This window comes from Platalea leucorodia (genome assembly GCF_965183815.1).
Source record: "Platalea leucorodia genome assembly, chromosome: 2".
Classification (NCBI taxonomy): Eukaryota; Metazoa; Chordata; class Aves; order Pelecaniformes; family Threskiornithidae; genus Platalea; species Platalea leucorodia.
Window position 1 is genome coordinate 121539065 of NC_138824.1, and position 16141 is coordinate 121555205.

Below are 16141 nucleotides of genomic sequence, written 5' to 3' on the forward strand. Positions count from 1 at the left end.
GTCCCAGGAGCCCCAAGAAACAGTCACATACAGCATTTGTATCCACGATGGTGACAAAGCCAATTGGGATTTTTCGCTCCACGAGTCCAGTGACTCAGACTGCAGACACCTACACGTATTTCCCCAGTCTTTTGCAAATGCCTCTTCTCCAGTGGCGCATTCCTGTGACCTGACAGACAACGGTCCACAGAAGACAAGAGCACCACTTCAGCTCTATGCTGTTGGATGAATGCAAGATCACCTCAGCCTGTGGGGACAGGAGACTGTTTCAGCTCCCCTCCCAGGTCAAGCAGAGCAAGGACAGCAGTTCCGATGTTGCAAGGAGGCCAGACATCAGCAGCTATGAGGCAAAGAAAGGGCAGCCAGCACACAGCCAGGGGAGCCTGCCCTGGTGACGCAGAACCACAATCCACACAACCTCTGGAGATTACCAAGAACCGCCCTGATTTGGGAGCAGTCCTTCCTCTTTGGTGGCATCTCCCCCTTGATGCTCAGTAGCGTTATGAATGTGTGAATGGGATGGAAGAGTCTCTGGGGAATAGGAGGGGGTGGTGTGGAGGATGCTGTGTGTGACACTGCCGCAGGTCTCTGGCCTTGTGAAAAACACCAGGCTAAAACCTGCCACCAAATGAGGACAAGGGATGACACTTAGGTAAAACTATACATTTAACACCTTGTCCCCATACACAGCACATAAATCTGGCCTCTCTCACGTCCTCCTTAAAAATGGCAGCCCTTTGTTGAGTTGAAAAATAAAGGAAAGAACATGGAAAGTAGCTAGTTTATTTCAAAAACCTGTCCTAGCTATGCAGCAGGGAACCCAGCGAGCCATCTGGTAGGGTTTCAACCCTTGCAAAACAGAAATTCACCAGGAATACATTTCATAAATTAGTAAAACAGTGATCCAGGTCCCTGAGCATAACAAAATAAGCGACATAAGGACACAGAAGTGTGTGCCCTTAAAAACTTGCTAGTGACTAGGCTGAGCTCTTGGGTTTTTTGTTTGTTTGTTTTTTAAAGTCCCCAGTACTCATGCACTGAAAAACACAGACCAAAGTTCAAGACCAAGCTGTTGCAGAAGATGGCAAAGGGAATACTAGTTAAACTTCTTTCAGGAAGAATTACTTTTGTCTGTTATGCCTTGCTAGCGAGCAACAAGAGTCCCCTCTCCTTGTGCAGCATTTCTTGCCCACTCTCACATCATTGCTTTTTAAGCCGGTCTCAACAGCGTCTGCCGGGAGATACTCATCAGTCCTTAGCTGCTCCATTGCATGCTGGTAGAAAACATAATGACGACTACATGTAAACAAAGCGGCTCCACGGGCAGCTTGCACTTCTTTAGTGGTGCAAGAACAGGTAACAGGCAACTCTCACATCCACAGATTCTCTTCTTTGCTCTGAACGAGCTAAGTTGATTTATTTTTTAGATTTTTTGCACACGCTACAAATGTGTGATACAGTTCGGCATAAACACATGAGAACCAGTAGATGTTTTGTATCACCTTTTTCTTTCCTTTTGACATTATCAACAACTTTCTAAATATTTGAGCTATTTACACAAGAAAAGTACTGAAAATAAGCAACAATTAAGCATGTGTTAAGACACAGTGGTGAAGTGATATTTTCCTCAGCTTCAGCACTCCTCAGTGACTCTCCTTGGTGCTTTGCTGTTGAAAAGCAATAGATGACTTTTTGTTTCCTTCTCCCAGTCACCATGTCATCTTTGTTATGCCAAATACTCCATAATACGTAGGAAGAAGCAGTAGCATGGAAACTGCTTGCCTGAGAGAGATGCAGGCAAGTCAGTCTGCTAAGAGCATACCAAAATGTTCCCTGGCTTCAGGGTGGAGTAAGACAACCTGGTCCCTCTAAGAGGAGCCCTAGGCTCACAACAGGGTAGCTGGCTCCAGTATCCACTTCAGACAGCGAGCACAGACACGGACCACACCAAGCCTGGCTTTCCACACTTGGGACTGGCCGCAGCAGGCCTTGAGCCCTCTCTTATTAGCCTGCAATCACGTAGCAGTCACTGCTGGCATTACTCAAACAACCACCAGGCTGAAATGCAGTCCCCTCAATACAACAGGCACCTTGCAGTGGAAAACAGAAAGGAAGATAAGAAATAACTTACGCCTCAAGACTGCATAGTATCACAGGCTAGTGGCCTGCGCTGGAGGGCTGGGGAAGACTCTTCCCACCTCCCACCCTCCTCGGTGCTCCTAGGTCTCCCAGGCTCCATCACTCCTACTGCCTGTGAGGTGCCCACGTGCACCATCTGCTTTTTCTTCTTGAAAAATCCCATCAGCTCTATCACAGCAGTACTAGTCACTTAAATTACACCAGACCCAGGTGAACTGTGTAGCCTAGCTGTAAGCAGACATCAGATATGAGCACGACCCATGATCACACACAGGAGAGGTAGCTACCGGGTGCTGGGGATTTTATGGAGATTTTAATTAGCAAAGAAAAGAATATGTGGAAAGCCATCCCAACCCACCCATGATTTCCTAAGCTCTCCTCTGTGCTGTTTTGTAAGCCATAAAAAAAGCACATCCTGCAGGACACAATGCCAGAGGGCAGTTCAGGGAATGCCTGTGCTCTATGATTGCAGTGTACCAACCAGATAGGAGACTGCACAAGATGTGAGCTCAAGCAGCAAAATTTGTTTTTTTTCTGAGCATATGTCAAAGTCACCTGTTGCATACTGATAAAATTTGTAGCAGCAAGCTTGCTAGTATAAACATAGCCTCACTCACACTAAAGTAACTGGTCCTGCAGCCCTCCTCTGCTGGGTGGGTAAAGCCATCACTGAGAAGTAAGAAAACATGACAGAAGTCAGACAAAATGCATGATGATTTACTAATAAAAGGATAGAGAAATGAGATAACTCATAGGCATGGTAACCAATTCGCTCCATATGGCTCAAACCCTGCTAATGTTTGGGGATTATATCTCACAAAAATGTATACAACTCATACCAAGAATTTCCCTCCCAGACCACTTTTTACTAAACAGAGATTTTTCAAAAGCATTTTCTAGTGGGCTAAGCTCTACTTCCATCAAAATCACCAGCACTCCAGTATAATTTTGATGGGAGCAAAGCTAGGCCAAAATCCCACCCAAGAAGTTTTATTTAGTAAACGCAGGGTGCTAATGCTGATATCTCTACAGCCATATGAAATAATGTGGCATATCCCTAGAAAAGTGAACTCAGGACTTTCTAGCAATACAGAGCCACAAATAAGAGCCTGTTCCAGCTCAGCACAAATTATCTCTTCATATGAATGACTTCTCATCAAATCCTTGTTACAAATGCTTAGGTAAGGGTATCAATATTACACTAATGCATTGGGGAACCAAAAAGAAAGAAATCAGAGAAATCAAACACCAGCAAAAAGAACAATAAAGCCTGGACATGCTTCGCATTCTTTTCCGAATTAGAAGCACTGGCTGTTCCCACAGCAGCCAGCTCAGCAGCTTGGAGTGCAAGTCTCCTTTGCAAAATATCAGTGAGATAGGACTAAGGACGAGAGATAAAGCATAGAAATTGGAATTTGGCAAATAAACAAACAAATAAAAACATAGAGGACTAAACTTAGTTCAGCCCAGCAGACCCTACTAACAAGGTGCATCTTATCTCTATAGTCTTAATAAAAGCACAGAAAGACAACATATTCCTTTTCAGTACACACTGAAATCAGTCAAAATAAACGGTAGTTTGGTTGGAGATAGAGCTATTGTATAGCTCTAGAAAGAAGTTTATATATATATAGAAAGAAGTTTAACTATACAAATACATACAAAGAAAATGGACACCTCTAACGTGAAAGCTTTCTACACAAACTAAAATGCAATAGCGAAGATAATTACTTTGATCCTTAAGTCTTTTCCACAAAGACAAAAATCTTGCCAAGCTAGAAGTTGATTCTGCAATTTCTAATGTCTTTTAAGATAACTCATTTCCTCCTGCTACCCCCCCACCAACCGGTAAGTCCCAGATTTTTTACAAAAATTACTTATGAGGACATGACCACTTAAAAGAAAAAGGGTTATTTTTATTTGTTCTTTTTCTTTTTTCCTTCCTTTCTCATTTCTCCTTGCTCCTCTTCACTACTGCTACTATAAGTAACAATTAAGATAGCTCTAATTGGAAAGTAGTAAAGAGAGGGGGAAATCCAAAAATCATATTTGTGGTCATGTCATCATCCCCCCCCCCCCCCGTTATGTTTACTATTGACAAGATCTTGTACAATTCATTGCCAGAGGTTTTTTGTCATGGGCATTGTAATGTGATTGAAATTGAATAAAATAATAACAATGTTAGTCTTTTTCATTGCTTCCTATGCTGAAATCATTTAGTTACTTCCTCCGTTGTATATAGGAAGCTCTGGCGCTGCAGCAAGGAAAAGAAATTTTTCTTTAATCTAATGATCAAAAGGGGCTGACGTTGAATGGTGCACGTGGGACCAGCCAAGGCTGGGGAACGAAGGCATCTTTAGAGAGGCATCTGGCAGAGACAGTGCTTACTGGTTCTTCACTCACACTAGGTTACGTAGCACACAATTAGAGGCATTTCCCAATACCCGTAACTGGAGACATTACAGACCAAGTTCTTGGAAGCCTCTTCCTCTCTGACAAAACATATCCAGGAACCTTCTGATGGTCTGTTGATGTGCCTTATTTCCAATTTGGAAAATTAAAATCTGACTTGGTACACAATCCTACAAAGGTTGCTCACCTTTCCAAACAGAAACTATTGGAAAACAAAGACAAAAGAGCTTGTAGCTAGATCCAACTATTTTAGCCAGGTACCCCAGGGAAGCGAGACCCATGTGATTACAAGAAGGGGTGTGTATATGCATGCCTGCGCACTCACATGCCTATGCGCATCTATCCCTTTCCCTCCTCCCTTCTCCATCCTCCCCATAATCTTTGAGACAATTTCTAACACATTTCACAAAGGGATAAAGCTCTTGGAGATACTCATCCCCTACAATACAGTGAAAAAAAAGGAGGTGAGTAATGAAGAAAGATCTTACTAGAGCTTCTGCTAAGGGGAAGGTGGTAGTGTGAGCTCAGCGAGTATTAAATACCAAACAACCTACACAGGACATCATTCTTGAGGCACAAATTTGAAGAAAAACAAGCCCCCACTGATCATGCAGCTGCTTTTTTTCTCTAACCGCTTGGACTCCTGATGGATGGCCTGCCTTTAATTTTGGTGAACGTGCACTCACTGATGCATAAATTGACCTCAGTAGCACCAAGTACTTGAGCACTGTGAATAGCATGACATAGGCTGCAGGTTAGTAGACTGAACAGTTTACATTAATGTGCTCCCTGTTCAACAGCTGGCTAAAACATGTCAGTTCACATGTTACTGATGTAGGAATAGTTTGGTCCAGCACTGTAGTGGATTTTGAAACAATAGTCTTGGCATGAGGTATAAGTGGCAGCAGAACATGGATTGAACGTGCTTCTGAAATAGGAGTCCAGGCTTTGTTTGGATACAGAGTCTAACGTACCTACCCCACCACTCCACAGGAACGCTGCTGGACCACATTCCCACAGAGGGATGGTAATAACCACACACCTCTGACGTGCCCGGTTATGCTGCCCAGATGTATTCACCCTTTTTTCCCTGTGCAGAGGATGTGAAGCAGAAAAGGTGGCTCGTATGTTCGGTACTGATTTTCACCTTTCCTCTGTAGGCTGTACTCTATAGCTAAACAAGCAGAGGAATTAAGTCACCAACTAATGACTGTCACCTGGGAAAAAAGGAGAATTGGAAAGCAATTCACGCTTGAGGACACAGGCATAAATTACTCCAGGTAAGCCACACACAGCATGCCAGCAACTCTACAGGATCTCCCTTCATGCATCTTCTACCCTGCCACAGCCTGTGGCAAAGGTTCATTTATCTCTTTGTCCCTGCAACTTTCTGAAGCACAAATGCCTTCAAGGGCTGTCCCTGGAACAATGCCACTTAAGCAACATCCGTAGCCCTAGAAGCAATCTTACCATGAGTATTTCTTTTTCTCCTTAAAGTTGAGTCTATTATGGGCTTTCATACAGTACCTACTTTCTTAACAAGCACATAATACAGGATTTTACTGTCAGGAATTAATGCATCAGCAGGGAAGAAGAGAATAATTTCAGCTCTGTATGTTCTCTGTTTACATCCATTTCTTTAGAGAGAATACAATATTCCCATTTGAAAGCAACAAGAAAAAGGGTTTTCAGGGAATGAGTATTTCAAGTATAGTACTTCAACATTATCACAGAAGTGCTCAGTAATTCCGAGGACATATGTGCAATACTCTGACTAACCTGTTTCAAATGTTTCGTTAGTGAGCTGATACTTCATGGTTGTGACAAACGAAGGCTTCTCGCCCATTTTATAGACAAGTAAATCGAGGCCAAGCAGAGAATAGGAAGTAGGCCTTTGAGTTCAGGCTGACGCTTCAATGCTACGCACACAACAGCGAAACCTGCTTTTCTGAAGTGACGCACAGCAGTAAAAAGTGGCTCTTAATTGCAGGTGTGTGGCCCCAGATCCACAGATTTGTGACTGTTAAGTATTCCGCTAAAATTAAACAATATAGCTTCAGTGCGATCATCTGTTGCATATTTTTGCCGCTTAGGGAATACCTAGAGAGAAAGAAGCCTTGAAAGTTTTGCTTTTTTATCATATTGAAGCCACAAGAAGCTCACTGCTTAACACTGATTTTATGTTTTTAAACCATTGGTTTACATTTGTCATGTAAAGCAAGTTATTCCATTTTAGAGATTTCATACTGCAGGTGAGCTAAGAATCAGTCCCAGACAATATTTTTAAGCAGCTAATATGCAGTTATATTGAGAGTTGGTCAAACTTTTTCCAGTTTTTCTTTGCTTGTTTTAAGAAAAAGGCAATGGTTTTTTTAGGAGCTTGGAAAAGGTATTTTTTCACAGAGAATCTGTTTTCATCAAATTTTAGTCAGTGGCCTGTTAGAAACCTGCATTCATTTGCAAGCAATGCAAACAGTTCTTCAGCTTGGGGACTGTATACTGAGACAGCCCCTAGAATGATGGTGTCTTGATGTCAAGTAGACGATACTTTAATAGAAACAGTAAAAACCAGCATAGTGAAATCTCAGCCTGAGTGTGACAGACATTCTAAGTCTCTATTGCCTTTTTTTTGGTTATTCCATCCATTTCATCCAGACTATGTACCTGACTTCAGTCTTAAGAAGTAAATGATGAAGGCCTTTTGGAGGATTTTCACTAAGCCTTCCCTAGCTGCTGGATTAACAGGACACTCAGGTGCATTTTGTTCTGTAACACTAAGTATCCTGCCACTTTTAATTCAAACTGACCTACTGCAATAGCATTAGTTCAAATGCAGCTTGTTTGGTGTGAGTGAACACTTCACATCGTCTTGGACAGAAATTTCATTGTAAGTACAATGCAACATTTACCACTACAGAAACAAACAAATCACAATCTTTAAGCGCCGGGGCTACTTCATGTAACAGCAGGGACTTTCAGAAGAACAGGAGGGTTTCATGAACTGGAAGTGGCACTGCAGAAACGGCATTAGAAGAGTGAAAAAAGTTTAATGGAAAATATGGCAGCTCAGGATTAAGGGGCAGGCAAAGGTGAAACTCTTTCAATGAGAGCTCCTGCTTTCTGCTCAGCAGATTTTGACTAGGCAAACCTGAACTGTTTGCAAATACCTGCTGCTCCTTGCCCAGAAAAATGTATTAACTTAATTTCCCAATCATTTCTCCCCCCCCCAAAATACTTGGCTTCTTTCTGTACCCCTGGAGTAGAAAATGTAACTCCCCAGCAACTGTCTCTGCACTGCTGCTCTCTTCAGCTGCGCCCAGGGTTAGGCCCACGCTCTTTTTTCCCACAGAGAAAATTGCAATCATGCCACAGTACGTGGTGCCCCTGCAGAAGATTTTAAGTCACTAATTGTCCAACAAGATTAAAGGAATATAGGCTGACGAGGAAAAGAAGTTTATGAGTAGGTCTCCCACTAAATGGAAAGTCTTAAAGCAGCCCCACATTCCCCCCATATTCTGCATTTTGTGTAGTCACTCACAAATCCCCACTTCCACTCCTCTGCTGGCTAGTTCCTCTCTATCGAACGTCACTGCTGTTCTTCCTGTGGCGTTACAGAAATGGGCTTTCCTACATCCACCTCTAGCCCCCTTTGTGTGTCTCTCAAGCTTCCTTCCAAAAAATCCCTGTCTTCATAATGTGAAGTTAGATAGGAGCGCTGGATGTGTTTCAACCTCTACAGGGTATTCTGATCCTTTCTGCTTGCCAGAAAAAAAACCAAAAAACAACCAAAACCAAACAGTTTTTCACCAGGGAATATTTGACCATATACTACTACACTATCAGCTACACTGGAACTCCTTAGTGGACCCAAAGACTGAACCTGTTTTCCACTCCCAGCATGGTTTCCCAGGCTGAGACACCCGAGGAGAGGCGTGAGGGGGTGTGCGTGCTGCCTGCGACTGCCTGCTGTTCCCTTCTCCCACGGGGAGGGAGAAGACTCCAGTCGCCGGGGATGTCAATCACATGTTAAATTTGCAATAGCAAAGCATTCTTTTAAGCCAGACATCTATTTAATAACGCTTACTCCTTACTCAAAATTGCAGACAAACCTGTCCATAATCAGATAACCTGAAAAAGACTCTGACAGATGGCTGGTGACGTCCGTACCTGCCCCCTTCCCCCATACTTGGCCAATTCGCTTTGGTTTGCAAGTATCTGAGAGCGGCAGCCTCTGAGAAGCAGGCGCACTTTGCACTCCCGGGCAGGCTGTACGCGTGGCAGTACTGAGTGTAACCTGCTGGTGAGAGCACAAAAGCGATTATGAAAAGAGCTCGGATGCTGTTCCTGGCCACACAGGAACATGGGCGCTGCACAACTTGGCAGGTGGTAGTTGCGCAAGTTTGGGGAAATTTTTTTGCAACACTACTGAAAATCTTGTATTTTAACTTTTTTCTGGGTTGGTGAATAAAGAAGGTTCTGCAATGGAAATAACTTCTCTTTGACAGCGTTGCTGCAATTATACTGAAATTACCAAAACAAATAAAACTTCTGCAAATCTTTCCTCACTTTCAAAACCCAGAAAACATACTGATGTTTATGGGTGTTCTCAAGGAACTGTAATTCATACTGGTACACCACACACAAATAAAGCCCGATTCTTATAAGCTGTGTCTGTCATGCAGTCCATCTGATTTGTTCAAGTGGCCACGTTAGAGCAGCACTGCATCTGAGCTGGTGAGGTTATTAATTGGCAATAAATAGAAATACACCATTTAAAACACTTTTGACTAATGCAAACCCAGATAAATCTGAGCTGGCAGATTTATTAGCACCCAATATTATACTATGACTCAAAGAATGATTAGCCAGGACCCTCGACAGGTTGAAGATATACAATCTGATATGGCAGCCTTTTTCTGCATCTATCAAGAGATGACTTTAGGTGTGTGGGTGTTTGTTTAGTGCTTGTGTAAATTTTTAGACTGATAGCCCTGATATACGAAACTTTATCTTCAAAACTGGGCACAGGCTGGGTCCTTTTTTATAATGCTGTCCCGTGCTTTAAACAAGGCTCGGGGGCTTATTGCTAAGAGCAGGACAGGAGAGTGACTTGGTGCTTATTCACCAGGGAGACAGTTAAGAAGTCTAATGAGGTATTTCTTTGCAATGTAGAAGGTATGAAAACACCTGGAATATGCTTCACGTATTTGGTGTGTTTATGTTGAGTACAGAACTGGTAATTTTTAAAATATCTTACAAACTTTGCATGCTGTACACCTATAATTGCTTTACCTAATTCAGGCTTCATCCTGAAGAATTAGGTATCCCTACATGGATATCTTAGTGAAAACATTGGGGGGGAAAAAGCACAAAGCAAGCTCTCCAAAGATAAAGAAGAGAGAATTTGAGACATTTCTTCCCCCCACCTGATTCCCTTGCAAAGGGAATCAGTGTACGACTTGCTTCAAATTGAAGTCCGCTTTGCAAATTCATATTTGAGCAATAGCCTGATCCAGAAAAGTCTAAATTAGTGATTAACTACTCAGAGTATCTCGAGGAAAGGGAAATTTGACTGTTTGAAGAAATGGAGAGTAAAGGAGGGGCATAAGTAAAAACAAGATGACAAAAGGGCCTTGAAATTTCCAGTGAGCATCTAAATTTTGTGAGCCATCCTCAAATCCAAGAAGCATGTGTTACTTAAACATAAGTAACAGGACTGCAGCTGAGCTCTTGACAGAGCTGTAATGGAAAGAAACGTAGCATGGACAGAGGGCATCAATGGGTATTTTCTCTTATCATTCCCTACTTTCTTGAATTCTTATTAGGAAATTAATAAACACATATGGTTCACAGGACAAATCCAGGCACTAGGAACTTTCCAGAGTACTTTTTTTTTTTTTAATTACTAATGGTAATTATGCCTACAGGTGAAGTAACAGCTGAGTGGCTCAAGTTACCCTGCTGTTTAATTTAATCAAAGGAGTTGTGAATCCTTTAACAAGACCTTTTAGAAGAAGGACGAAGAATATTTCCCCTATTATTGGGCTACAAAGAATACAAAGAATTTATTTCATAACACCTAATATATAGTAAAAGTATGTAAGGAGAAAAAGAGAAAAAGAGAGGGAATCAATAAAGCCACTTGAAGGTATGTTGATTTTTTTTTCCCCCTCTAAATTTTTGTGGCATGTTCTTAAATCACTGCCATAATCTAGAGGGCTTGTAGATGCTACAAATTAGTCAAGACAGTTGTGTGTTAAATTCACAATTTTTGAATTTAACAGAAAGAGCATTTGACTGCTGCTTGTCTGTAGCGCATACAATACCCATCAGTGGCAGGCAAACGCCCATCTACCAATGCTGAATCTTAGGAAGCTGGGCCGAGATTTCATTATTTCTTCTGTTCCAAAGCCTGCAGCTTGCAGAACAAACTCTTGCAGAACTTGGGGATCAGAAGCATCAGGAAAGATCTACTGATCTTTGGTTTATTCTGTCTTCTCTGATGTCCCAAAGCATGGGAAATTTGAGACTAGACAATAATTTGAGAAGTTAGACCAAACATGGTATTTAATAAAGCTCTGGTAGATTTCAAGCACCTTACTTCTTGAGCACTGATGCTCCTGAAGATAATAGCATAGAATAAACCCTGTCTTATCGATAAGACAACTCAGTACTACTACTGGGTTCTTCAATTCATGAAAATATTGAAAGTTAATGTACCAGCTCCACTGTCAGAACAAGAGTTGCAATCCCTCCTGCCCATAATGTACCTCTTCACTGTTCGATTTCTACCGCTCTCAAGGTTAAAAAAGAAAATATAAGGAAAGAGACAAACAAAAAACAGTCTTTAACCTGTCGCTTGGAGTGAGCAGCAAATACCAATAATCTTCATAACCCCCAGAAATCTTCTGAGACGACTCACGACTCTCTCGATTACAGAGGAGCCTGGGAGACTCCCCAGTTTCTGGTAGCATGGCCTCTCTCTCACTCCACATAAGCATAGCCACTGCTCCTCACACTGGCTATTTTAGCTAAGGTGGAGAAGTTAAACTGTTCATGTGTAGCCTGCAAAATAAACCCTCTGCCTTTATTTCTCCTTAGTCATTACTTAGTGATACATTGGATTATTAAATCATTCTAATATTTTGTCTGCAGTTCTTTTCTTCCACTCCCAAGATTTGCTACTTCCTACTGAACTCCCTCCAATTTGTTCCTCTCTTTGGTAACACAGTGCCCCAAATGAATTCAGCAGACAAAATTCAACACTCAATATACAATATGCCACTGATTCACTACATTTTCCTTTTTATCGCCCCCCTATTTTTACACCCTTCTGAAGATCAGTCCCTTTTTGGCATCTCAGTAAAATAACCAGATGCATTTAGCATCCAGTCTAACCCTTCACACACAAAACATTGAACGTGCTGGGCTCCCAGGAGAAATAAAGAAATCTAGCCCTGTATTTACACGCCGGAAGATACAGCTGGGCTCTTTTGAAAAATCTGCGCCACCCCAGCACCACTGGAAACAATCTGAGACCCTGTGCCTGTTGCCACCTTTGCTCCTGGGGCAAAGATGGGGATGATATTTCTTAAGTGCCATGAGCAACCCATGCATAAAGACTGGGGTGCAAAGGAAGCTAGGATATACTGCTCTTTTATTATCGGGTGAGAACGCAATGACAGTGCTGGCCAGGAGCTTGGGGCGCATCGCCCCTTCTCCCTTCCCACGCAGTGAGAGCTCCCCCACCTGGGCCTCCTCCCACTCCCTGGCTCTTCCCTGAAAGGGAAAAGGGGGGATTTCAACAGGGGCACGTCATTCCTTCCTGGCGCAAAGTAAAACTTTGGCTAAATGCACAGGAAAATAGCATCTGCTGTATTTCTGCAGTCAGAAAATGTATACTTCAGAAACAAAAGTATTCAGCTAGCATTTATAAGCAAGCTGTTGAACAAAAGCTGGGGGTCTCCTGCTAGACGAGAGGCACCTGGAAGAGACTGGAACGAGGAGAAAATAACTTTAATGGCATGCTCCCTGCTTATGCCTTTCTTGTGGGGACAGACTGAGTGCCCCAGCAAGCCCAGCCCCACGGCAGCACATGCTGGAGGAGTCACCAGGTCACTGTTTGGAGCCGTGGCAGGAGGCCGAGCGATGGGGACCCGCGTCTTGCCACCTGCCTGCCAGCCTCGGCCCCCGGGAAGAGCCCGAGAAGAATCCTTCCCCAGCTCTGGCCCAAGATGGGATGAAACTCTCCAACCCTCAAGTATCACCACATTAAATTAAGGGTGCTGATTTTACTCTCTCGAGCACTGGGACAGATCTGTCCAGTTTGGGTACCTGCTGCTGCAGCAGCTGCATTTCACAAATGTCCAAAATGAAGCTTGCCATAACTGACTGCTGCGGCTTGAGTCTGCATATCCGTTATCACGCTCCTTTTAAAACGCTGGTATTTTCCAAAGGAAAAGAAAACATCCTGTGCTATCTGGAATTTTCCATGGTTACACTCTGCCCAGAGGTGACTTGTCCCTCTGAGAAAACTTTCAGCATTATATAATATTTGTTTAATTCTGTTGTTTGTATCTACAGAGACAGGCAGGTAAATGGAGAGACAAATGAAAGAATAGCCTGAGATTTTTATCAGAGTGCAGAGCTAGGATGACTCAATGAGCAAGACAACTGCTCTGGAAAGTTTTAGACTTTTGTTAATTGAAGATTGCTGAAATTCCAGGATGACGGGGGGTCATCCTCAAATCTTTCTCATGGAGGAAAATGTAATTTGAAGAGAGGGGTGTGACTGTAAATACCTAAAAGGAATGCCATTTATAATTTTGAGATCCTGTCAAACTGTGCTTTCATAAAGAGCTAAATGTTCAAGTAATTGCTTGAGGATATGGTTTTTGTCAACATTTAGAAAAATCCACAAATATTAGTAGTTTAAAAAGCCACAACTTTGAATCCCACTGTTGATGCTTAAATATACAATTTAGTTGTAACCACTGTTATCTGGATTGCCACTTTTCTGAACATCTGAATCCCTAAGCCCCATGCACCTTTTTTGAAACTGTTGATTCTTCCCAGAAGCAGCTGTAAACTCACTCTTCTCACTGTTCTGTAATATAAATATTGGACATCGAGAATTTTTCTGTGTTATTATACAATTCTTGCACATGCAGATACTATAAATAGTACAATTTCTAAACAATATGATTACTCACACTGAACCTTCATGCGCACACAGTCTGCAAAAGAGTTGAGGGTCTGGTTCACCGAGATGAATAAGACTGTCTTGTCATAAATGTATTTTTATTGTGAGGTGGTTTGTGTGTGGACAATTTAATTACTTGCTTGAGCAATAAAATTCCCACAACAGTAAAGGCTGGCCAACCTACCCATTTCTCACTTGATTAACCTGCTGAAACTTAAGACACCTGTTCCAAACTAGCAGATTTTTATAGAATGAATATCAGAGGACTTGACACTTTGCCACCACCTTGGCATCGTATTTCATGTAAGACAGCCCCCCCCCCCCCCCCCCCCCCAATGCCTTTCATTCTGTGTGACAGACATTTGCCTGGAGTTGTTACCAGGAAGAATGCAGACCACCTTGTCAAAAGGCAGAACATACATTTTTTTTAAAAAAAGATACGATGTCAAGGAAGAAAAAAAAAAAAAAAAAAGTAGAAAAGTATACTGATCATCCATATCCAGAGGCTAAGAGGCTAAATCCTTTTGCTATTGATCTGCTTCAGTTAGGAATTCAGGAGATACGTGTGTGCCTTTACATGTCTGTGCTCTGCTGGTCTGTACTGTGTTTCTTCTGGGACACAGACAAAAAGCTAAGTTCAAGGGTCTGTCCTAAATTCATCTTTTATTCTTAATATTGCAGATGCCCATGAGTTGTAATACCCAAGGTGCCAAAGGTCTCTAAGTATCTTCCAAAGCATTGCATTACACCCTGTTGAGGCAAAAAGTTACTCAAAAACAGAGGAAAGAGCTGTTGTTTCATCTTTGTTGTTTGAAAAAAATATTATAAGCCTTGTGTCATGGGATTTAGAGCATCAACCCATCTGCTGCGGTGGTTCAACTCACTTATTTATTGAGATCAAATACTTAGCTGAGGGAAATTTAAATAAAATTAACCTCCTGCTTCTCTGGTATACCAGTTGGGGATCACTTTTCTCCTCTACAGCCTGGGAGAACTCACAATGTGAGTCACCCTTCAGGGCTTGCTCTGTGCTCCCTATGAAGTAACACTGGCATGGCAGGGAGACTTCTGCACAAGCCCTTCAGTGGTGCTCTCCCCACAGCAGATTTGCTGCAAGTAAAGAGACTCTGAATTACAAAGGAGCAACAGTTTATGCCATTACATTACGAATTCAAAGTAAATTATTTAATAAAAAAAAATAAAATAAAAAAAATCCTTGTTTATACTCCATCCGTTGATTATTTCCAAGCCTGGCAGCAGCAGGTGCTATTTACAAGAAATCCTGAAGAGTTCACGCCAAAAGAGAACATAGCGAGACAAGCGGGCCCAAATCGAGGCACTGCACCGCACTCCTCCACAGGCAGATATCCTAACACTACCTGTCAATTCCTTACTTCTGGCACACAGAGGTTGCATCTGACTTTTCTCAAAGCAAATTCAGCTTTCATGACAGACTGGTGACAGGTGAGGAGATGAAATTCCTCTGTTTAGCCAGGCAGAGGTGCACCATGGATAACCCCCCCACGGTTACGTACATCATCCCAGCCTGAAGGAAATGCCTACTGGGCAGCAAAGATAACTGCCTCCAACACTCAGCCCTTCACTCACCCCTAAGCACTGGGTAAAACTTCACCAAAGCCAGCACGTCGTGCAGCGCGAGAGAGCGAGCCTGGTAGCACGGTTAGCGTTGATATGGCTTAACCTCTGAACTGTGCCAGCCAAAATAAGGTTTACCACCAAAATCATGTTTTTACTATGCCTATCCTTTTTCAGGTATAGAAAAGCCATCACAAATCATAATTCCTATCTGATACTACTACACAACTCACATGTTCATGAACAGACTTGGCCTTCAGTCACAAACCCTCTTTAAGCAAAGCTGATGCTCTGATGCAATCGCTGGCTGGTATCAGTGGAAATTAAACAAATCCAGTATCCAAGATGGAAAAACATTCTGTTGTCCATCACCAGGATGCTGAAGCACCCAGTCCCTGGTGTAAAACACAATTAACACTGAGTATGAATGAGGCATTGAATGATTTCAGCTCTCTGAAGGAAACACTATTGCCCACTTTTGCTTCAGATGTTCCACATTTCCCCCAAAACACCTAAGATTATAGTATGTATTAAGTCTTGTTCCTAAGGGTCAGTATAGCATATCAACAGAAGAAATACAGCTTATTGCTATCTTTCTGCATGCATCATTTGCAATTCTGTTCCATGGGCACTTGCTGACTGAAGTAATCTCAATAATGAAGGTGAAAAATACATATTCCTAGAAGACTATTATATGGAATGACATAGGATGTAATACCCTGTAGCCATAGAGAAATGATGACTTTAAATGAACGAAACCATGCTGCTTATGTGGTGACAGGAAGATACTGC